We start from the raw sequence: 25,654 nt of genomic DNA, 5'->3' as shown, positions 1-25,654 counted from the left end.
GGTTTCTTCCCACATCCAAAGACATGCGGGTTAGGTGGATTGGAATCTTTAAATTGTCCGTAGGTGTGTGTGTGTGGGTGTGTCTGTGTTTGTTTGTCTGTTTGTGGCCCTGCGACAGACTGGCGTCCTGTCCTGGGTGTACCCCGCCTCGCGCCCTATGACTGCTGGGATAGGTTCCAGCCCCCCCCGCAACCCTTAATTGGACTAAGCGGAAGAAGATGAATGACCCACTGTTGTACTTAAGTCTACACTGGCTTGCACCTTATTTCTTGGTTTTTGTTTTGTATATTTATTATGATGTGTTTTTATGAATGCAATTTTTACTGCTGACTGCACCTGAATTGCCCCCATGGGGACTAAATAAACGATCAAATCAAATCAAAAATCAAATCAAATCAGCCAGTCTCCGCAGCCAGAATGCGGCAGTCAACGGAATACTCAGCCATGCTGCAGACCCACTGGCAGATCCAGAGAAGCAACTCGGACACTGTCTGCCTGCCAGATGGATGGTCAGACACCTTACAGAGTTCTCTGCACATGCTGTCATAGGAAGCTAGGATTGGGGACTGGCCCTTCCTCAGAGCAGTGATCTAGGCCAGTGCCTCCCCCTGGAGCAAACTTGTTAGGAAGCCACCTTACTGTGGTCAGTGCTGAGTTTTGAGGGCCTTTGAGAAAACACTATGGAGCACTGGAGAAGGAAGGACGAGCAAGTGGCAAATCCTCCTGACAATGGTTCTGGATCACAGACTAGTGACTCCGATGGTGAAGTGATGGGGAGCTTACTGTGGCTGTGGGTGGAGTACTGGGTGTGCTGCTAGTGCTGGATGTGGGGAGCAATCTGGCGAAATGTTCAGTGAGTGTAGTGAGCTGGATGCTGAGCTGGTTTACCTGAATTTAAAGTTGCTAATTGCTGTCACGCACTTTGGAAATTTGTTGCTGATGTTGATTAAGCATACCTCCCTGGGAGGAGAGCGCCTGGTGGATAGATCCTGCAGTGAACCAGAAACTGGAAACAGATGCAACATCAATAAGGCAGTTTTGGGTGTGAGAATACAACGGTAACAGTTTATTATAAATGTGCAGAGGGTGGAGACCGGGAGGTGGAATCACTGGTGGATGGATCATAGGTGCAGACAACCAGGGGAGCCAGGGGAGCAGGAGGGGGCTGCTGACTGCAGAATGGGAGAAAACACAGTGATGAGTGCAGAGAGAAAAAAAAAAACACCAAGGAAACGCACTGAAAAACTGACAAGAAGATTTTAACACAATTTAGTGGCCAGGTTACCACTTCCATGGATGGAAAGATCTGGTGATGTCCTCCAGTTCAGCACAGGCTTAAATAGGACACCGCTAATTGATGGAGATGTGATGTAGCTGCAGGAGTAATCAATCCGCTCCACTCACAGGAAATAGAGATGGGAGTGGGAGACCAGTTCTCCAGACCACAACAATTGACCTGTAGTCATTAGGAGTCACGGGATGCCCTTTCTTAGGCACTGGGCCCAGGCAGGATGTTTTGCACAGTACTAGAACTCTCTGAAGGTGAAGGCTCAAGTTGATGAGATGCTTGAGTACTGCACAGAGCTGACTGGAAGATGCTTTCAGCACCCAAGGCCTGATACTGTCCAGTCCAGCAGCTTTCCTCTGGTTTAGCCTCTCCAGCGCTCTCATCACCTGGCTGGCTGTGATTTGTAGTCCAGTCCCATGTATAGAGGATGTAGCAGAATCTGTGGTAGATGCCAGCAGAGGGTGGAAAAGATGAAAAGAGGTGTCTGCTCAGTGGTGGGCACAGATAACCAAAAAATTAACTTCGATAACAGATAATCAGATAACTGAAAAGTTATCCTTGATAAAGTTAAAATGATAAACCACCCAAAAATGTATCGGAAGTTACAGATAACCGATAACTGATAAATTCCACTGTTGTCTCCGGTGCACTTGAAACTACTAACAAGCTAATTTTGAGTTTAACACCACGATTGCTTCTGAAAGCATCAAAGGTGACCACAGACCCAAATAATGAGTCAGCACTTCTGTCTTTGAGTGTCCTGCCCCCTGCTGGAAGCTCCAGTTTACTACATGGCTTCCAGCACAAACGCAGCTGAGAGGAGCCATAAAGCTCAACTCTCTACCGAATCGCAGCACTGCTGTCAGGCCGAGGTCTTGGAACATAAAGCAGTACTGAGTTATGGTTTGGTGTATAAATAAAATGAATACTGATAGAATAACTCCATTAATGTCAATTCTGTCATTTGTGCAAAGTTAAGATATATATCTTTTAATGTTGAATAATGCACTAATTCTGAAGTTTTGTAACAAACACAGACAGATGGCATTCTGGGTAAAATGTGCCTCCGCTAACACTGATTGGTTGATTCATTCTATGTAAACCAACACATTAATGTGAGGTGTGTCGTGTGTTGGTGTTTACAGATAAATGTGCTTTTGTAAAATATTCCATTTTTTTATTTGTAAAAAAGGCATTTAAAAAAAAAACAAAAACAAAAAGCCAAGTTGTAATTAACCGTCTGATATAACTGGTGTCAAAATAAATAGAACACTGCCATGAGCTACTGGTGCCAGTGCGAGTTTTCGACAGACTGGTGGAACCACCTGTGATAGTGATGAAGGCTCCGGGCTTTTTTGTTTAGAGATCCGCAGTTACAGAGTGGATGATGTCACACGCTGCTTCTGGGTTCCCAGATGGAGGAATATAAACAGTGATGGCGATAACACTGGTGAGTTCCCTTGGCAGATAATATGGATGAAGTCCGAGGGCAACAAGCTCGATGTTCAGGCTGCAAACCCACTCTTTGACAGTGAGCCCCCCTCCTTTCTTCTTACTGCTTACAGAGGTATCTGTCTGCTCGAACCATGTGGGATCCAGGGATAGTCACATTAGAGATTTCTGTTTGTGTAGCCATGTTTCGGTGAAACACATGATACTGTCTGCACTCCCTTTGGATCCAGACGAGCGCTTCCAATCTTATTTACCAAGGGCCTAACATTTCCTGTGGTGACTGCAGGAATGCAGGATTTTAAACCTCTTCTTCATCCTCTGTTTAACCCCTGCTTTGCTGCCTCACGTCTCCTCTTTAGCTCCTCCGGAATATTGGGCCTCTCTCCAGCTACAAAAGGCAGCCAGCTCAGGGCGATCAGCTAATCCTGTATGTAAGCAATGCCGGTGGTGCTATCAGCATGGCTTCCAGAGTAGCAAGCAAAAAAAAGGTAATGTGTGAAAACCCTTTAAAAGGCATCCTGGCATATGTGTAAATGCCCAGACAGCAAAAGAATAAAACAATAAAATGTGATAAAAACAAATAAATGAGGAAAAACCAGGAGCTGTTGCAACAGGCTGCTGCTAGCACCATCTTTGGCCATCTGATGGCAGACTTCATCTTTGAGTTGTTAACTTTGGCCACAATGGGACGCGGCCTCCTATATTGGCCAGCTTTGGTCCTTCCTAGGTGATGGACTCTAGAGAAGCGAATAGCTTCATTTTCAACTCGTCAGCAAGGAATGTCTTTAAGACTTCTTCTGATTTCTGTTGAGTTTGATGTTTAGCTTCTAGACGTCTGTGTATAATGACATTATCTCTCCTACGTCTTCATTGCAGAACAAGAATGTCATGAGCCATGTTGATTCTGTCCTTTTGAAGTTCAGCTGTTAAACATTTGAGGTTGTTTTCTTCAGCCCTGAGTGATACGTTGTCAGCCTTCAGCACCTCCATCAGTCAGTTGTTGAACTCCACAGAATGCTTTAGTTCTTTAACATCTGTTGTCAACTGCTCGAAAATCACGGTTCTTGAGTTGGCATTTTATGGATATCATTGACTCAGTAATGTCACATGATGAACTTTCATCCATTTCACTTGAGCTTAGTGCGTGTTTGTTGGCAGATTTGTTGTCATGTACGAGGTCTGTTAGAAAACTATCTGAACTTTTTATTTTTTTCAAAAACCATATGGATTTGAATCACGTGTGATTGCATCAGCCAAGCTTGAACCTTCGTGCGCATGCGTGAGTTTTTTCACACCTGTCGGTTGCGTCATTCGCCTGTGGGCAGGCTCTGAGTGAGCACTGTTCCACCCCCCTCGTTGGGGGGTGGACCAGTTGACCAGTTGGAAACCATGAAAAAAACTCCTGTAACAGTGGAATGTGCCAAAAAAGTACTGATGTCCACGTCTTCTGCCGTTTTTGTGCAAGTCAGACGACGTCCCGGATCAACAAAGCCTTCACGTTGGAAATGATCTGGTTGATTCAGCCTGTCGATTGGCGCTCGGAGCGCGCCACGCTCTCAGCAGCTGTGGGCGGTCTTTAAACCGGCTGGAGCACTCCTTAATCTGTGTAATCCCCATAAAATCGTCCCTGAAAGCCATCTGAATTTTCCAAACGGTGTCCACCTGGAGGTCTCTCACAGTTTCTGGAAAAAACTGATGCAGCGAAGCTCCAAATCGTTCAGACATTTTATTTGCAATAAAAATCCGACGAGAGGGGTGGACCACTGCTCACACAAAGCCTGCTCACAGACGAATGACGCAACCGACAGGCGTGAAAAAACTCACGCATGCGCACGAAGGTTCAAGCTTGGCTGATGCAATCACACGTGATTCAAATCCATATGGTTTTTGAAAAAAATAGAAAGGTCGGATACTTTTCTAACAGACCTCGTATAATGTTGTTGTGGCAGATTGTATGAATGTAGTCTTCCAGGTCCTCTATTGGTCCATCAACAGGCAAATTCAGTTTGATTTAAGGTCTATTGATCACTGCTTCAACTGGATCTAATGGCATAATTGGGAAGTTTGGCACTGAGTACAGCTCAGCACTTCATGCAGTCGGCATGTTCTAGTCTACATTATATTATTATTATTGTTATTATTAATAGTAGCAATAGTAGTAGTAATACAAGCAAAATGCCACGCAGCGGCACAAAGCTCGCTCGATCATTTGATGTTTTTTTTTTATTAACCTGTTCTTTGGTATGTTGTTTTTGCTGTTGTATTTAATCCTCTGAAAGGTTTTTGTGTAACTTTTTGTTTGTCTCATTAAATAATAAAAAAAAGTCAAATGTTGAACACTTCCTGTTTTGACAGTAAATGAGATCATGGGTAGAGCTGGACTCCCCTGAAATCTGATTGGACACCCCAGGTACCACATGGATGATTGACATGTCACGGCACCACATGTCTGGTTGAAAAGAGTCATTTTGTAATTGGTGACACATATTGACTGCTGGGTCCCTCCTGTACAGTAGTTGGTGCTGTGTTCCACAAAAAAAGTTGTAATCCAACTTAGGAGAAGAAGAAAAATGTTTGAGCCAGTTTTGAATCTGAACACATCGTCTGAACCAGAGACTCCTAGTTATATTGGTGAATAAACGGCCATTTTCTAATGTCTAAAATTATCTTCTTTAAACTCATATTGATAGCAAATCCCTGCAACTTGGTATAAATTTAATTAAAAATATAAAATACAGCTTCCTGATGGAGTGGTGTAGAGGAGAGTTTTCTTAAAAAGAAGATCTGATAGTTCAGCTAATTTGGCCGCATTGTGCAGCACTACTGTGTAGTAGCTGAAAGCCCATGTTTATGCTCTCAGCATATTTACTGAAAAAAGTGTGATGGACCTAAATGAGTGATGGTGAGGACAAGGGATGGGTATTGATAAAATTTTATCTGTTGATGCCATTATCGATTCCGCTTATCGATCTGATTCCCTTATCGATACCTCCTGTGAATTTTCTGTGTACTAAAAGTAGGCTTTACAGGTTTTCTATGTCAATAACATTTTACTGAGTCTAAAATTAATTAAATGTGAAATCGGTCACTGGATCCTTGATCTCTCATTTTGGGTGGAAGAAAATGTTTTAGTCTGTTGTAGTCTGTTGTCTGTGTTACAACGTTTGGAAAGAGGTGTCATTTGATTTAACACTAGAACTACCAAAGTGGTGCCAAATGGCACTTCTTCCTTTCATGACCAAGGTGGTGCAAATGGCACTGTTGGGGTAATTTACAACTCATTAGGCCACCTTGTCTTATGTAAGTGCAACCATTACATCGGAATGTGGCAGTACCAGAGTGACCGGCAGTTTGAGTCTGTGAGAATGTTCAGTTTTTTAACCCATGTATTATGGTGAGAAATAAATGTTTATTATGTTGCGGGTCATTTTGACCCGTACTGTTTAAATCCACTGAAAACAGTCAAAAATGAAGTTAAACCAATCAGAACTTTATTTTAGATTGTACAAACATTTTGAAGAGATGAGAAGAGGAGATATACAATTCAAACACTATATCAAAGAACTCCTGTTTTCAATTTTCCCTCTTCACAAACACTTTGTTTTTTTCATTTAACTTGCCCCATTTTCTCAGATTTTCAATGTTCAACATTTGCCCCACACGATGGACAGAATGTGACTTTGTGCTTTCTGCAGATGTACTTCTTGCACCTCGCACAACAGGTACTTGTTTTTATTGTTATCTTGATAGGGACAGACTTTGCATCTTTTGCGTTTCTTTGCACCTGTATCGGATCCATTGTGGGTTGGTCAGATGCCCTTCCCTGGACCTTTGCGATGAAAGCTGCAGCTGCTGGGGATCGAGCTGGCCTGGCCCAGTTCTGGATCTTGGAAGTGATGAGTGCTTTGACTAGTTCTTCCAGGAAAAATCAACATCTGTACAGTTTCCTGGCATTCCACTGCTGGTTGATCTCAATCCACAGCACATAGGCATTGTACGCAGACACGTCCACAATGTTGTAGAAAACCACCAAGGGCCAACGGGCAGTCTTGCGCTGGCAGCTATATTTTGCTGTGACTTTGTCAAAATTGTCAACTCCTCCTTTGGTGGAGTTGTAATCCAGGATCATTTGCGGCTTCATGTCCTCTCTCGTGCTCAGAGATGCATCTTTGTGCATCGTGCTCATCACAAGAACATTCTTGTTTCTCTTTGGGCAGTAAGACACAAGTGTTGTTTTCTCTGTGAAAGCAAATTTTGAGGAATGCAGAGGTCTTCCTTGCATCTTCAGAATCTCACGAGGAAGGCCGGGGCAGGAGGCAAACCACAGTCCTCGGAATCTCCAGGCACATAATGAAGAGGGAAGCAGGAACAGCATTTCTGATGTGTCGGAGGATGTAGGACACCAGATAGAAATAGAAGGCACACAAGTGACTAGACAGTTCAAACAGAATGCCGGCTTAGGAGTGATACGAAAGGAGCAAGTGAACTGGCCTGCTGCGGGGGCAAGGAAAGAGTGGGAAAGCTTTGATCATGATGTAGACCAAGTGTTGGAGGTAACACTGGCAGGAGATGTGGGGAAAAAGGTCAAAGCCATGGCAGCCATCATCTGGAGTATAGGCGCTGATCGGTTTGGGAAGAAAGAACTGAAAGCCAAGACCAACATCCAGCCAGAAGAAAACAGACGCTTGAGGGAGATAGCAGTTCTGAGAAGTGACTTACGGAGACTGAGGAAGGCATTTCGTGAAGCATCAGCAGATCAGAAACCAGCGCTGACAGAAATCCGTGACATCATAAGAGCATGCATTAAGACCCTGCGAAAAGCTGAATGCTACCGGAAGAATAGGAAGCGTCGGATGAAGGAAAGAACAGATTTCACCAAGAATCCATTTAAATATTTGTCGAAACTCCTGGGTGATAAGAGATCTGGGGAATTGCAGGCGACTAAGGAGGAAGTAGAGGGTCACCTTCGCCAGGTTCATAGTGACCCCAGAAGGGAAGATACCTTGGGGGACATGGAAAAGCTAATAAAACCAGCTAAACCAGCCACTGATTTCAATCAATCAATCAATCAATTTTTTTATATAGCGCCAAATCACAACAAACAGTTGCCCCAAGGCGCTTTATATTGTAAGGCAAGGCCATACAATAATTATGTAAAACCCCAACGGTCAAAACGACCCCCTGTGAGCAAGCACTTGGCTACAGTGGGAAGGAAAAACTCCCTTTTAACAGGAAGAAACCTCCAGCAGAACCAGGCTCAGGGAGGGGCAGTCTTCTGCTGGGACTGGTTGGGGCTGAGGGAGAGAACCAGGAAAAAGACATGCTGTGGAGGGGAGCAGAGATCGATCACTAATGATTAAATGCAGAGTGCATACAGAGCAAAAAGAGAAAGAAACAGTGCATCATGGGAACCCCCCAGCAGTCTACGTCTATAGCAGCATAACTAAGGGATGGGGTTTCAGAGAGGAGGAACCGAGCTGGCAGGAGGTGAACGCTTTTCTTAGGAAGGCCAGAGCAAAATCAGCCCCAGGACCTAATGGCATTCCTTATAAGGTTTACAAATACTGCGAAAGACTCAGAAGACGACTCTGGAAGTTACTGAGAGTGGCATGGAGGAAGAATTGTCTTGTAGACAGTTGGTTGGTGGCGGAAGGTTGCTTTATCCCTAAAGAAGAGAGTTCGGTAGGGATCAAGCAATTTCAGACAATTTCACTCCTCAATGTTGAGGGTAAGATATTCCTTGGGATTTTGGCGAGGAGGTTGACAACCTTCATGTTGGACAGTGATTACATGGATACATCAGTCCAGAAGGATGGGGTCTCAGGGGTATCGGGGTGCCTTGAGCATACCAGCATAATTACTAAAATCATTGAAGATGCAAAGAGGAACTGTGGGGACCTGGCAGTCCTGTGGTTAGACCTTACAAATGCTTATGGGACAATACCCCACAAGCTAGTGGAGTTGGTGTTGAAAACCTACCATGTCCCAGTGCGATTCCAGAATCTCTTGCAGCGATATTTTGATCACTTCAGGATGCAGTTCACCTGCAGGGACTTTACCACCGATTGGCAGAGGCTCGAAGTGGGAATTATCATGGGATGCACAATCTCTGTGATTTTGTTCTCAGCAGCGATGAATCTCCTTGTTATTTCAGCAGAAAAATTGCGCCGGGGGGCTATGCTGGCAAACGGCATTGAGCAGGTACCTGTAAGAGCATTCATGGATGACCTTACCATCACGGCAACGTCAGTACCAGAAGGAAGATGGATCTTGGAGGACCTGGTCGAGCTCATTGATTGGGCACGGATGGAGTTCAAACCTGGAAAATCAAGGAGCCTGGTACTGAGGAAAGGATGTGTCCAGGACCACTTCCGCTTTAAGATCAAGGACACAGTTATCCCTACACTTAAGGAAAGACCGGTGAAGAGCTTAGGGAAATGGTATAGGGCAGACCTCAATGACAGAGTGTGAAAAAGATGTTTAGCCAAACAAAGACTTGGATGACATCCCTGGAGAAGAGCGGTTTACCTGACAAGTATAAGGCCTGGGGGTACCAGTACGGGGTACTCCCTAGGTTGCTGTGGTTACTGTTTGTTATTGAAATACCGGTCTCCTCTGTTGAGGTACTGGAGAGATCAATCTCCACTTATCTAAGGAGATGGTTAGGTGTACTGAAAAGCTTTAGCTCCATTGGATTGTACAGCACAGGCAGCAAGTTGCAGCTGCCTGTAACATCGGTTGTAGAGGAGTTTAAAGTGACAAAGATACGGCAGGCCATGATGTTGCGAGATAGCAAGGATGAGAGAGTGCGGCAGGCAGATATTACCGTCAGGACGGGTCGGAAGTGGTCAGCCAGTAGAGCACTCACAGAGGTAGAGAACTGGCTGTACCAGGCGGACATCGTGGGGACAGTAGCTAGGGGCAGGCTTGGACTGGGGTTGTTCAACTAGGACAAGCTGGGAAAAAGCAAATCCAAATGAACGATGATACATGGTGCAGAGAGAGATCCGTAAGGTCGAGTAGGAGACCCGGCATGTAAAGGCCACAGCCATGAAAAAGCAAGGCAGCTGGACAAGATGGGAAGGAGTACAAGAGAGGGGCTTGACTTGGCGGGACATCTGGAGTATGGAAGCATACCGGATAAAGTTCCTTCTGTGCTCAGTTTATGATGTTGTGCCGACCCCATCAAACCTCTACTTATGGGGTTTGGTGGAGAGTCCCAACTGCAAGCTCTGTGGGAAGCCAGCCAACCTGGAGCATGTCCTCTCATCTTGCCATCAAGCTTGGCCGATGGAAAAATGCCGGTGGCGTCATGATAAGATTCTGCCGCAGTTGGCAGATGGGGTTGAGCAGGCAAGGAAAAAGGCAAAATACCTTTCCAGCAGGCTCTGCTTTATCAATTTTGTCAGGTCAGGCGAGGCAGCTGCCGCAGGACGTAGGAACAGAGGCATTTTGGCCTCAGCAAAGGACTGGGAGATGCAGGCAGACCTGAGGAAGCAGCTCAAATTCCCAGAGGAGATAGCCCACACTAACCTTAGACCAGATATGGTCCTCTGGTCTAGGAGCACTAAACAGGTAGTACTCATAGAGCTGACCGTACCCTGGAAAGAGAGGATGGAAGAGGCACATGAGCGCAAGAAGGGGAAATATCAAGGTCTGATACATGACTGCCAGCAAAACGGGTGGAGGGCCTGGAACCTTCCAGTAGAGGTTGGCTGTAGGGGTTTTGCTGGGCAGTCACTTTGGAGGATGCTGGGGCAGTTGGGAATTGAAGGGGTGGCTAGGAAGCGCTTGATAGGTAACATCACTAGGCAGGCAGAGGCAGCATCCAGATGGATTTGGATTCATAGGGATGTGAGGTGGCAGAGCCAGGCTGTGGAAGGATCAATGGCAGAGAGTTGAGTGGCGGTCAGCGGGAGTAGATTGAGGACGCTGGATTTGCTGTCAAGCCCTCCCGATGTGTCATGGGCTTAATTTGACGAAACATCAAAAGAAGGGAGGGTGCCCATCTGATGACCTGCGGTAGCCACTCAACTCCTGCCATGTGCTGGTGCCTGAAAAGATGGAAGGTGAGGAGAGAGCGATGCCACTGGCCCACAGATGGTGCAGGGCAGAGTACCTGTAAAGGTAGGCCAGTTGCGATAACCCTATCGTAATTTATATATTGGCTTATTTTTTCTGACTGTTCCCAACAGTCAGCTTTCTCTCCAGAAGTTCATCTCCAAGACGGTAGGGGGTAAAGAAGTTGTCACATGTTATGTTATGACCTTGCGGCCCTTCAGTCATCTTCAATACCACACGCATTCCCTGATTCTTCTCAGGTGCTCCTCCAGGTGTCTTTCCAGTATATATTTGCAGGTTCCATGCATAACTGGATTTTGCATCACAGGCTGCCCAAATTTTGATGCCATATTTCGCAGGCTTGTGTGGCGTATACTGTCGAAAAGGACAGCGCCCTCTGAACAGAACGAGGCGCTCATCGACAGTGACATTGGGGCCAGGATTATACAATAAAGGCAGGATTTCAACCCATTTATTCCAGACATCTCTGATTGCTGGAAGCTTGTCTCTCTCTCTTCGACCGGCTCTGGTGTCACGGTTGTCAAATCAGATCACACGAGAGATCATGTGTAATGTCTCCAAAGACATTGTTGCTCAGAAGATTGGCCTTCCATTCTCTTCATTCCATAAACTTGCAGTTGCTTCACCCTTTGACCTGTATACTCCAGCAACACATGAATTCCAACGTAAGCATGCAAGTCAGTTGGATCCAGTGGCTTCCATTTCTCTTGAAAAACACGCCTCCCATATCGAGGATTATCTTCTCTATGGGTGGGGATATGAAGAGCTGAAATGCTGATTCAATATCATCAATTCTTGTTACAGCAAATCTTGTCGGACCAGGAGTCATTTTGATGACATTAGAAGATGACAATCTGCCTCGACTTTGGTGTGGTCATGTTGATCGTTTTATTTCACCGTCTTTAGATGTCCATGTCCCCTGTGTGGATGACGATTGGTTTTCATTTGAAGAAGGGACACCGGCAGACTCATCCTCTGAATCCTCCTCATCGTGGGAAAATTGACAATCTGGATCATTAGTAGCATTGTCCTCTGGCTCTGATGGATCCTCTGTCTCTGAAATCTCTTCCTCTGCATCATATCCCAGTTCATAAGCTGTGACAAAACTTCTTCAGATGTAAATTGTCTGGAGCTCATTTTTGGTGTATTTCTCAAAGAAAGGGCATGGAAACAGTGACAAGAACAGTGGAGAAAAAGTCCGTCTTCCACCACACCTGGTTCTGAACGGCTATTCAGAGGCAATGAAAATAAAAATCAAAGAGACATGTTTATTTTGGATTTGAACAGCCACTTTGTGTCTGGGTCAAAATGACCCACAACATCATCTTTGTATACAAACTTTGTGCAGACACTCCACAACACATCAAAGGGTTCAGATTTTACACAACAGTTCATGACCCTAGTTGAGGAAAAGTCACAAAATTTCATGGGAAAAAGTGACGATAACCTGCACTTTGGCCAACACAAAAATTGAAATGGGTCAAACTGACCCGCAACATAATACAAGAGCTTTAAAAGTGGTGCAGAAGCTTCAGTTCAGTTTCAATTCAATGTTCAATTTTTTTGGTCTTTTTTTTTTTTTTTTTTTTGTATACATGCATAACAGGGACTTTTCTGACTTTCTCAAAGTCAGAATGCAAGCTTGAGCAGAAAGCTCAAACTTCCAGTCACTCTTGTACTGCCACATTCCGATCTAATGGCTGCACTTATATATGAAACATAAGAACAGGTACATTAGAAAAGGCTGGGTTTTTGAGTGTTAAAACGGTGATTGACTTTGAAGTTATTAATTCCAGACTCTAACTTGACTCGGCAGAGAGTCGCGCAGCATTTGGAGCTGTGTGAAAGGAACGGAGGATGATTCTCATTTCTTACCTGCAACAAGACCCAGTTAGTGACTTCAATCCGCACAAAAGTGACTCAGGATTGACATATTTTAATGGCTTTGAGAGAAGTTAAGAAGCGGACTTGTCGCTTCTCAAAAGCATTGAAGCAATGAACCAACAAAGCAATAGGTCGGAGCACTGCTTCACTGCTTCAAGCGGAACCGCTGCAGAAGTGTCATGCCTGGCCTGGGTCTAGGTCTTAGTCCTTATTTTGCATCCCCTTTTGGCTCATCTCCGGCCCCAGCTTTGATGTATTAGTTATTTTTTTTCATCCATCCATCCATTTTCTTCTGCTTTATCCGGAGTCGGGTCGCGGGGCAGCAGCTCAAGCAAAGCCGCCCAGACCTCCCGAACCACACACACCTCCCCCAGCTCCTCCGGGGGAACCCCAAGGCGTTCCCAAGCCAGCTGAGAGATGTAGTCCCTCCAGCGTGTCCTGGGTCTTCCCCGGGGCCTCCTCCCAGTGGGATGTGCCCGGAACACCTCTCGAGCGAGGCGTCGAGGGAGCATCCGGAAAAGATGCCCAAGCCACCTCAACTGACTCTTTTCAACGTGGAGGAGCAGCGGCTCGACTCCGAGCTCCTCCTGAGAGACCGAGCTCCTCACCCTATCTCTAAGGGAGCGCCCAGCCACCCTGCGGAGGAAACTCATCTCAGCCGCTTATACTAGCGATCTCGTTCTTTCGATCCACGTCGTCCCAACAGCCAGGGGCTGTGACCATGGACCGGGCCGCCGGGCCACCCTCCCTCGACCGCCACCCAATCCTCTCTGCACCCGACCCCCATGGCCCCCTCTGCAGGTGGTGAACCCACAGGAGGGCGGGCCCACGTCAGTCTTTCGGGATGAGCCCGGCCGGGCCCCATGGGCTAAGGCCCGACCACCAGGCGCTCGCGCGTGAGCCCCAACCCCAGGCCTGGCTCCAGGGTGGGACCACGGCTCCGCCATACCGGGCGACGTCACGGTCCTTGATTTTTTACTGGTCATGGAGGTTCTGAACTGCCCTTAGTCTGACCCGTCACCTAGGAGCTGTTTGCCTTGGGAGACCCTACAGGGAGCACAAAGCCCCCGACAACATAGCTCCTAGGATCATCCGGGTATGCAAACTCCACCACCACAATAAGGTGGCAGCTAGAAGGGGAGATTGTTTTTTTTTTTATCATGTGGTTATTTCTGTTCTAGTTTTGCTTTGTTACTTTGTTTTGTTACTTTTCACACTTGAGCTATTGTCCAGTTCCGTTCCAGTTTTGTTCTGCCAGATTGTGTTTGTATTATTGATCATTGTTTATCACTTGTTTATTTTGCTTTTCTCATTTGTGTTATCAGTTATGCTTTTTGTCAGGTTTGTTCTTCTTATACCTCATTTACCACCTTGTTTTCCTAGTTTTGTTGTGCTTAAGTATTTGTTCCATTTTCAGTTCTCATGTTTATGCCTAGTTCTTAGTTATGTTATTCTGTCCTCACGCCCCTCCGAGTACGTTCCCACTCCACAGCCCTGCACCTGGTATTGTCTTTGTTTCTCAATTTGTTTCTGTCTGCTTTGTGTTTTCATTCACTCACTCTTGCTCCAGCTCACGTGTCTTTGTCAGTTACTTCACTCCACTCTGTGCTTTCCTTCTTCATTATCTTGTACTCTGCACAACCTTTGGCTCCCCCGGTCACTGCCCCTTCCAGAGACTTCCACGCACCTGCTTCACATCACCCTAATTGCTTACTCCTTATTTAAACCGTCACAGTCTCACAGCTCACTGCCAGTTTGTCGTCGTTAGTACACATCCTAGCTCTTGTATCCAGTCCTGTTTTGCCTAGCCGTGTGTTTGGAAATCTGCTCTGTTTTTTGACTACGCTTTTCACCTCATCCCTGATGTCCATGTTTGCTCGTGCTTCTGAACCCTGCTTGAATATGACTGCATTTTTGCCTGACCCTGCTTGTACCTCCGCTCCGCTGACTGATCACCCGTGTACCGTACCTCAGCCTGAAATAAAGACGACGACTGCTTTCACACATAAACCTGATGTGGGAGTCTGCATTGCGGGTCCAGCCGCTTCTGGGGACTGGCATCCGCCCACCCTGACAGTACAAACTGGCCATAACATGGACTCCGCAGACTCCACTCCTGTCACGGACACTGTTGCCATGCTTCCAGATATTAAGGTGATAAAAGAGATTTTTGATGACCTCTCTTTTTTTTTCATTTGTTTTCATGACTGCTATGCTCCCAGAGAGAAGTTCAAGTATTTTGAGCAAGCCTGGAATCTTGTAAATTCCCACCCGTGGCTGTTTGACTTCTTCCGAGAGCTTCAGAACCTGGATGATGTTTTTTGTGGAAAGTCACGGCCACATTGGATGAGGCATCCTGAGGCGTTTCTGCCTTCTGATGAGGATGCATCAGATTGGGTTGAATTGGAAGATGATGATTTTTCTGAGTCAGAGCAGACAGCACTACAGGACATGGCTACATCCCTATTAAAATTCAAGACTTGTTTTTTCAATATCAGGGCTGTTCCAGTCAGCAGAGCAAGAAGCAGATCTTCTCAGCACTCGACCAGATATTCCTAGCCAAGCCAGAGCTGCTAACCACCTTCCCTGAACTTATGAACATTACAACGCAGTTTAAGCAGGGCTGGGTTCCTCCTTGCTTTGAGAATCACATAGAAGTGTTATCTGAGTCTGATATTACTGCCTACTGCTGTGATGAACCACACATAATCACGCTTTCAAATGTTGCCATCGCTCCTGCCCGGCATGCAGTGGCACAGAAGCCGGCCGCTTACCGCCTGCCTCCAGAAGTGCCACCTCCGAGGCCAATTTCACCTCAGGTGCCCCCAAAACCTGCTCCACAAGGAAACCGTGTGGTGTCTCAAGTCATGCCTTCTGATCCAGCGGGCCAGCACGTCCCGGTCACAAGCACTACAGTTTGTCAGCTCCATGACATCCCAGTTCCTGCGCCTCTGAAAAAACGGCCACCTCAGCCGACATCACTGGCTCCTCCCTCGGAGATCGCTCCGTCAAGGAGCTCCGAGGCGCCAGTTTTGCCCGACTTCCCGCTGACAGCCACACCCACCAGTTCTTTGAGTCAGTCCACGTTCGCAAAGTTGCCATTTGGGCCTTCGGGAATGTGCAAGCCACCACCTACGGTTCCGGCCGGGAGAACCAAGACCCCACCCCCCTGGAAACCTCCACATTTTCAGCTGCAGCCTCTCCCGTGAAATTATCTGGATCTACGTCCACGACAACACTGGCCAGCCCCGCCTCCTCAAGCACGTTGGTGGTTACTACGGCAAAGCTACATGGACCAGCGGCGTCATCCCCACAAATCGGATCTGCCTCGGGAAGTATCGCTGCAGCTACTTCAGCGATGCCACCCGAACCTGCTCTCTCAGCAGCTCCAGCTGGTTCCGTCTCGGGACACACCGTAATCGCCTCTTCAGTACTTTTGTTTACAGCTGGCTGTACATCATCAGCAAGCGACTCAGCTTCAGTAAGACCCGCTGCGACGTTGCTTGTGATGTCACGTAGTTCTGCTGCTACGGTGACATCAGCCAGCTCGTCTCCTGCTATCAAGTTAGCCTCCGCACATTCCGCCGCCGTTTTTACACCGGATGGAAGAGTCGGAACTCGTCCTGCTTTACAACCAGTAATGGGATTGCAGAGCGCTGTTCATACGCACACACAGCTGCACAGTTCTGCCATTCCAGAGCCTCTACAGCCGGTTCAATTGTCTGTGTCTTCCGGGAAGATGACTTCTGAGAACATAAAAGGGGCGGTCAGTGATTTTCTTTTTGTATCTGGTTTATGCTGTACTGTTTCATTGTCAGTGAGTCCGTTAGAAGTCTGCCTAAATTGCCACATACGAACCTGAAATGGTTCTTTTATGAATCTGTCAAAAAACTGTCACAAGCACCATTCCTGAATCTGAGGTGTTTTTGTAAATTTATGGAGAAACTCCCTATGTTGTCATGTCACATTCTGAAATGTGTTACATGCAAGCTTCTGTTATGATTGTTGATTACTACATGTGTAATGCTGAGCTGCAGTGAAGTTGCTTTCTTCAGTACCTTCCCTGAAAGAGTTTATCAGTTTGGAAGATGCAACTCCACTCATGTTGGTGCCGAGTCCAGTCAGTGTGGTTCCCTGATTGTTTTTCCAGTTTGGCTCACTTTAAGGAATTATTTGAAAGGAGCAGTTATCATTTGTACCCTTGGAAGGAAATGATACTTAAGGTTAGCCCATACTCTGGAGAAAAGTCATTGTTTGGGTTTTGTTCCACATCTTTTATTGAGGCACGGGACTGTTTATGCTTCTGGTTTTCGCACCTGTGGGCCTTATATAAGTTCTCAGTGTTGGCTCTCTTTGATGCGTCATATGATTCGGCGATATGATTCATCTGCACAATTTGGGGCTGATGGTTAACTGGAGGTGGGGTCTTGTTAAGTGTGCTGATCAAATCAAATCAAATCAATTTTATTTATATAGCGCCAAATCACAACAAACAGTCGCCCCAAGGCGCTTTATATTGTAAGGCAAAAGCCATACAATAATTACAGAAAAACCCCAACGGTCAAAACGACCCCCTATGAGCAAGCACTTGGCGACAGTGCAAAGGAAAAACTCCCTTTTAACAGGAAGAAACCTCCAGCAGAACCAGGCTCAGGGAGGGGCAGTCTTCTACTGGGACTGGTTGGGGCTGAGGGGAGAGAATCAGGAAAAAGACATGCTGTGGAAGAGAGCAGAGATCAATCACCAATGATTAAATGCAGAGTGGTGCATACAGAGCAAAAAGAGAAAGAAACACTCAGTGCATCATGGGAACCCCCCAGCAGTCTAGGTCTATAGCAGCATAACTAAGGGATGGTTCAGGGTCACCTGATCCAGCCCTAACTATAAGCTTTAGCAAAAAGGAAAGTTTTAAGCCTAATCTTAAAAGTAGAGAGGGTGTCTGTCTCCCTGATCTGAATTAGGAGCTGGTTCCACAGGAGAGGAGCCTGAAAGCTGAAGGCTCTGCCTCCCATTCTACTCTTAAAAACCCTAGGAACTACAAGTAAGCCTGCAGTCTGAGAGCGAAGCGCTCTATTGGGGTGATATGGTACTATGAGGTCCCTAAGATAAGATGGGACCTGATTATTCAAAGCCTTATAAGTCATGGGAACCCCCCAGCAGTCTATAGCAGCATAATTAAGGGATGGTTCAGGGTCAGCTGATCCAACCCTAACTATAAGCTTTTTCAAAAAGTTTTAAGCCTAATCTTAAAAGTAGAGAGGGTGTCTGTCTCCCTGATCCGAATGGGGAGCTGGTTCCACAGGAGAGGAGCCTGAAAGCTGAAGGCTCTGCCTCCCATTCTACTCTTACAAACGCTAGGAACTACAAGTAAGCCTGCAGTCTGAGAGCAAAGCGCTCTATTGGGGTGATATGGTACTATGAGGTCCCTAAGATAAGATGGGACCTGATAAGTAAGAAGAAGAATTTTAAATTCTATTCTGGAATTAACAGGGAGCCAATGAAGAGAAGCCAATATGGGTGAAATATGCTCTCTCCTTCTAGTCCCCGTCAGTACTCTAGCTGCAGCATTTTGAATTAACTGAAGGCTTTTCAGGGAACTTTTAGGACAACCTGATAATAACGAATTACAGTAGTCCAGCCTAGAAGAAATAAATGCATGAATTAGTTTTCAGCATCACTCTGAGACAAGACCTTTCTAATTTTAGAGATATTGCACAAATGCAAAAAAGCAGTCCTACATATTTGCTTAATATGCACATTGAAGGACATATCATGATCAAAAATGACTCCAAGATTTCTCACAGTATTACTAGAGGTCAGGGTAATGCCATCAAGAGTAAGGATCTGGTTAGACACCATGTTTCTAAGATTTGTGGGGCCAAGTACAATAACTTCAGTTTTATCTGAATTTAAAAGCAGTAAATTAGAGGTCATCCATGTCTTTATGTCTGCAAGACATTCCTGCAGTTTAGCTAATTGGTGTGTCTCCTCTGGCTTCATGGATAGATAAAGCTGGGTATCATCTGCATAACAATGATAATTAAAGCAATGCTTTCTAATAACACTGCCTAAGGGAAGCATGTATAAAGTGAATAAAATTGGTCCTAGCACAGAACCTTGTGGAACTCCTTAATTAACCTTAGTCTGTGAAGAAGACTCCCATTTACATGAACAAATTGTAATCTATTAGATAAATATGATTCAAACCACCGCAGCGCAGTGCCTTTAATACCTATGGCATGCTCTAATCTCTGTAATAAAATTTTATGGTCAACAGCATCAAAAGCTGCACTGAGGTCTAACAGGACAAGCACAGAGATGAGTCCACTGTCTGAGGCCATAAGAAGATCATTTGTAACCTTCACTAATGCTGTTTCTGTACTATGATGAATTCTGAAACCTGACTGAAACTCTTCAAATAGACCATTCCTCTGCAGATGATCAGTTAGCTGTTTTACAACTACCCTTTCAAGAATTTTTGAGAGAAAAGGAAGGTTGGAGATTGGCCTATAATTAGCTAAGATAGCTGGGTCAAGTGATGGCTTTTTAAGTAATGGTTTAATTACTCATACCTTAAAAGCCTGTGGTACATAGCCAACTAATAAAGATAGATTGATCATATTTAAGATCGAAGCATTAACTAATGGTAGGGCTTCCTTGAGCAGCATGGTAGGAATGGGGTCTAATAGACATGTTGATGGTTTGGAGGAAGTAACTAATGAAAATAATTCAGACAGAACAAGCCAAATACCAGCATTACTGAAGGCAGCCTAACATAAAGATATGTCTTTGGGATGGTTATGAATATTTTTTTCTCTAATAGTTAAAATTTTATTTGCAAAGAAAGTCATGAAGTCATTACTAGTTAAAGTTAAAGGAATACTTGGCTCAATAGAGTTCTGACTCTTTGTCAGCCTGGCTACAGTGCTGAAAAGAAATCTGGGGTTCTTATTTTCTTCAATTAGTGATGAGTAGTAAGATGTCCTAGCTTTACGGAGGGCTTTTTTTATAGAGCAACAGACTCTTTTTCCAGGATAAATGAAGATCTTCTAAATTAATGAGACGCCATTTCCTCTCCAACTTACGGGTTATCTGCTTTAAGCTGCAAGTTTGTGGGTTATACCACGGAGTCAAGCATTTCTGATTTAAGGCTCTCTTTTTCAGAGGAGCTACCGCATCCAATGTTGTGCTCAGTGAGGATGTAAAGCTATTGATGAGATAATCTATCTCACTCAGAGAGTTTAGGTAGCTACTCTGCACTGTGTTGGTATATGGCATTGAAGAACATAACAAAGAAGGAATCATATCCTTAAACCTAGTTACAGCGCTTTCAGAAAGACTTCTACTGTAATGAAACTTATTCCCTACTGCTGGGTAGTCCATTAAAGTAAATGTAAATGTTATTAAGAAATGATCAGACAAAAAGTGGTTTTCAGGGAATACTGTTAAGTCTTCAATTTCTATGCCATATGTCAGAACAAGATGTAAAGTGCGGTTAAAGTGGTGGGTGGACTCATTTACATTTTGAGCAAAGCCAACTGAGTCTAATAATAGATTAAATGCAGTGTTGAGGCTGTCATTCTCAGCATCTATGTGGATGTTAAAATCACCCACTATAATTATCATATCTGAGCTAAGCACTAAGTCAGACAAAAGGTCTGAAAAATCACAAAGAATCTCACAGTAATGACCAGGTGGACGATAGATAATAACAAATAAAACTGGTTTTTGGGACTTCCAATTTGGATGGACAAGACTAAGAGTCAAGCTTTCAAATAAATTAAATCTCTGTCTGGGTTTTTGATTAATTAATAAGCTGGAGTGGAAGATTGCTGCTAATCCTCCGCCTTGGCCCGTGCTACGAGCATTCTGACAGTTAGTGTGACTCGGGGGTGTTGACTCATTTAAACTAACATATTCATCCTGCTGTAACCAGGTTTCTGTAAGGTAGAATAAATCAATATGTTGATCAATTATTATATAATTTACTAACAGGGACTTAGAAGAGAGACACCTAATGTTTAATAAACCACATTTAACTGTTTTATTCTGTGGTGCAGTTGAAGGTGCTGTATTATTTTTCCTTTTTGAATTTTTATGCTTAAATAGATTTTTGCTGGTTATTGGTGGTCTCGGAGCAGGCACCGTCTCTACGGGGATGGGGTATTGGGGGGATGGCAGGGGGAGAGAAGCTGCAGAGAGGTGTGTAAGACTACAACTCTGCTTCCTGGTCCCAACCCTGGGAGGGTTTGGAGGGTTTAATAAAATTGGCCAGATTTCTAGAGTTGAGAGCTGCTCCATCCAAAGTGGGATGGATGCCGTCTCTCCTAACAAGACCAGATTTTCCCCAGAAACTTTGCCAATTATATATGAAGCCCACCTCATTTTTTGGACACCACTCAGACAGCCAGCAATTCAAGGAGAACATGCGGCTAAACATGTCACTCCCGGTCCGATTGGGGAGGGGCCCAGAGAAAAGTACAGAGTCCGACATTGTTTTTGCAAAGTTACACACCGATTCAATGTTAATTTTAGTGACCTCAGACTGGCGTAACCGGGTGTCATTACTGCCGACGTGACTTACAATCTTACTAAATTTACGCTTAGCCTTAGCCAGAAGTTTCAAATTTCCTTCAGTGTCGCCTGCTCTGGCCCCCGGAAGACATTTGTCTATGGTTGCTGGTGTCGCTAACTTCACATTTCTCAAAACAGTCTTGCCAATAACCAGAGTTTGATCCTCGGCGGGTGTGTCGCCGAGTGGGGAAAAACGGTTAGAGATGTGAACGGGTTGGTGCTGTACAGGGGGCTTCTGTTTAGGACTACGCTTCCTCCTCACAGTCACTCAGCCGTCCTGCTTTCCCGGCTGCTCGGGATCTGCTGGGGGACAGCTAATGGCGGCTAAGCTACCTTGGTCCGCACCAACTACAGGGGCCTGGCTAGCTGTAGGATGTTCCAAGGTGCAGAGCCAAGTCTCCAATTCACCCAGCCTGGCCTCCAAAGCTACGAATAAGCTACACTTATTACAAGTACCATTACTGCTAAAGGAGGCCGAAGAGTAACTAAACATTTCACACCCAGAGCAGAGAAGTGTGGGAGAGACAGGAGAAGCCGCCATGCTAAACCGGCTACGGGCTAATAGCTGCGCTAAGCTAGCAGATTCCTAAAAACACACAAAGTGAATAATGTGTAAATAATTTAGAGGTGATTCAGCAGAGAGAGTGCTTTAGTTAAGGCACGTGAAGATTACACTGTGAAATAAATCATTATCTAGTTATCTAGATCAATCTAACTACGCAGATTAAACAGCTAACAGATACAGCAAAACACCGCTGTGCTCCGGAACAGGAAGTGATACAATACCGCAGTGAGAGCCAACCATCAGTCAAAATCAGCACACTGCAGCAGGTGTTGCTGATGTCCCCACTCTTGTGGTTAGTGGGATGAGTTGGGTTTTGAGGTCTTCATATTTTTGGAGTAAGCACTTCGGTGCCTCACATCTGCTCACCTTCGGTGTTCTCCGTAGCACTATATTTGAAATGGTTAATTCTTACCTGTGTTTTGTGACTAACTGGTTTTTGTACTCATTGGAGGGGGTTGTTCTCTGGGGAGAAAGTTTAGGTACTGTGGGAGAGTGTTGGTCTCATGGCTTATTGGGGATGTTTTGGGCTTGGTTGGTTTTAGATTTCTTTGTCTTTTCCATTTGATGGTTTCCGTCTTGAGGCACCGATATCTGTCTCTATGTGGTTCCCAATGTTTCGGCCCCAAGTCCGTCTCTGCACGTCAACCTGAGTCCAGTGTCCCCATGAGTCGACCCCCTGATGATATTGCACAATTTACAGGTCCTCCTGGTCAGCCCACAGACCTGGTCTCACGCCGGCCTCTGACCATCTTTCGGAGCCAGGTTGTCTCATCCCCGATGTCCATGTTTGCTCGTGCTTCTGAACCCTGCTTGAATATGACTGCGTTTTTGCCTGACCCTGCTTGTACTTCCACTCCGCTGACTGATCACCCGTGTACCGTACCTCAGCCTGAAATAAAGACGACGACTGCTTTTGCACATAAACCTGATGTGAGAGTGTGCATTGTGGATCCAGCCGCTTCTGGGGGCTGGCAGCCGCCCGCCCTGACAAGAAGCAGTTGATTACAGACCTGTTGCAGGGTCTGTAATCAACGTTGAGAAATGATCATTTTCCCAATAAAACACCCTCTAACACAACGGCTGCTCTGAAGGACCGATAAGAGAATTGTTAAGCAAAAAGGCTGTTGATGTAAGTGGATCGAATCATTTGTTAATGATGCTCAAAAAGAACCGGTTCTCGATACTCATCCCCAGTGAGGACTCTTTTTCCAGGCATGTGAGAATGCAAATAAAGGAAATGCTTAAAGTGGCAGGGGTTAAGAGGGCTATAGCTGGTGGGGGGGCAAGCTGAAGTTTTTTACACATGCTTATGCTCCCCAGAAGCATTTACTGAAAAAAAAGTTTGATGGACCTAAATGACATGGTGAGAACTCTTCCAGGTATGTGGGATGCAAATAAAGGATATGCTTAAAATGGCGATGATTAAAGCCCCGGTCACAACCCACCGTGCGTTTTTTTTTTTGCCGTACGTTTTCTGCGGATGCCACGGCCACTACGTTTTTGTGAAAACGTACGGAGGCAGTAGCAAGAGGAGGGAGGTAGTACGTTCAACACACGTCTCTAGGAGTGTAACGATAAAGAGAGTTGACAATAAAGCAGTGTGTGTGTGGGGTTGCTTTTCTTTTTTATGAGTGGGACCGGAGCGGCAGGTGTTTTTCGGCGTCGGCGATGCATGAGCATGTCCAGCCTGCAGCGGTCAGTTGTATGAGTGTTTACTTGCCTTGAAAAGTTAAAGCTAGTTATCAGACTGAAGTTGTGGAGTGTGTGTTGCTGACGTTTGGAAATAAAGTCCAAGTTCAAGTGAGAAGCGGCGTTGTGCATGCAAGTCTGTCGGCCTCCATAGTAAGTGGTGAGTGCTGTAATCCGTACTGCCTATGTACGGATTTGGTTAATTCAGTAGTAATTGAATGAATGTGCTGCTTTGAATCCATACTGAGGCAGTACTCACAACGTGCGTCATCTGTACTGCTGGTGAATCCGCAGTCTGACCGCAGCGAAAGTTCTGCATGAACTAAAACCTCTACGGCGTGTCTGCGTGTGTCTGCATGCTCCTAAATTCGTACTTATGACGTACAGATCTCCAAATTTAGCCCACGTTTTTGCAAGTAGATTGCACGCACGTGCAAGTACGGTGGGTTGTGACCACGGCTTAAGAGAAGCACAAGATCTTTGCCATGTTTATGCTTCCTGCATATTTACTGATAAAATCATGTGACAGACCTAAATGAGGTGGTGAGATGCTGAAGAGCTTCACTCGTTCATGTCCGCGACATGTACGGATTAATAATTATAATGATAAACCTTAACATCAGATCTGTTGTTCATCACATGGTCATTTGTCCATCTTGCTCATTTTTGGAATATAAAATTCCTTGTTGGACACACCACAAGATGAGGGCTTTCTGCAAAAATCCACTATTCACGTCTTCACTCCTGTTGCCCTGATATTTTCTGATGTCCAGCCTGCATCACATAATAACCAATATGTTGTCCATCATATGTTTATTTGCCCACCTTGCTCATTTTGGAATTTAAAAGTCCTTATATTAAGTAACAGCACATCCTGTGGTGTGCACATATTCTGCACTGAGTTCATGTTTGTTGTTAAACTCGCCCCCATGGGGAAAACTGTGTTCAAAAGTGAGCTCCCCATACAAAAAGAAAAAAAAAAAAGATGTGACATACTCCAGAAAATATGGACGATGAACATTTCAGTATCTAGGTGATGAGTTTGGTTGTGATTGTAACAAGACAGAATGTTGCAGAATGTTGTTACAGAGGTATTCAACTCAACTCAACTAACTTTTTTTCTTATATAGCGCCAAATCACAACAAACACTTGCCCCAAGGCGCTCCATATTGTAAGGCAAGGCCATACAATAATTATGAAAAACCCCAACGGTCAAAACGACCCCCTATGAGCAAGCACTTGGCAACAGTGGGAAGGAAAAACTCCCTTTTAACAGGAAGAAACCTCCAGCAGAACCAGGCTCAGGGAGGGGCAGTCTTCTGCTGAGACTGGTTGGGGCTGAGGGAAAAAAACAGGAAAAAGACATGCTGTGGACGGGGGCAGAGATCGATCACTAATGATTAAATACAGAGTGATGCATACGGAGCAAAAAGAGAAAGAAACAGTGCATCATGGGAACCCCCCCACAATCTATGTCTAAGCAGCATAACCAAGGGATGGTCCAGGGTCACCCGATCCAGCCCTAACTATAAGCCTTAGCGAAAAGGAAAGTTTTAAGCCTAATCTTAAAAGTAGAGAGGGTATCTGTCTCCCTGATCTGAATTGGGAGCTGGTTCCACAGGAGAGGAGCCTGAAAGCTGAAGGCTCTGCCTCCCATTCTACTCTTACAAACCCTAGGAACTACAAGTAAGCCCGCAGTCTGAGAGCGAAGCGCTCTAATGGGGTAATATGGTACTACGAGGTCCCTAAGATAAGATGGGACCTGATTATTCAAAACCTTATAAGTAAGAAGAAGAATTTTAAATTCTATTCTAGAATTAACAGGAAGCCAATGAAGAGAGGCCAACACGGGTGAGATATGCTCTCTCCTGCTAGTCCCCGTCAGTACTCTAGCTGCAGCATTCTGAACCAACTGAAGGCTTTTTAGGGAACTTTTAGGACAACCTGATAATAATGAATTACAATAGTCCAGCCTAGAGGAAATAAATGCATGAATTAGTTTTTTCAGCATCACTCTGAGACAAGACCTTTCTGATTTTAGAGATATTGCGTAAATGCAAAAAGGCAGTCCTACATATTTGTTTAATATGCGCTTTGAATGACATATCCTGATCAAAAA

This window comes from Thalassophryne amazonica, chromosome 3, assembly GCF_902500255.1.
Source record: "Thalassophryne amazonica chromosome 3, fThaAma1.1, whole genome shotgun sequence".
NCBI lineage: Eukaryota > Metazoa > Chordata > Actinopteri > Batrachoidiformes > Batrachoididae > Thalassophryne > Thalassophryne amazonica.
Note: the sequence above shows the minus strand (reverse complement) of the source record.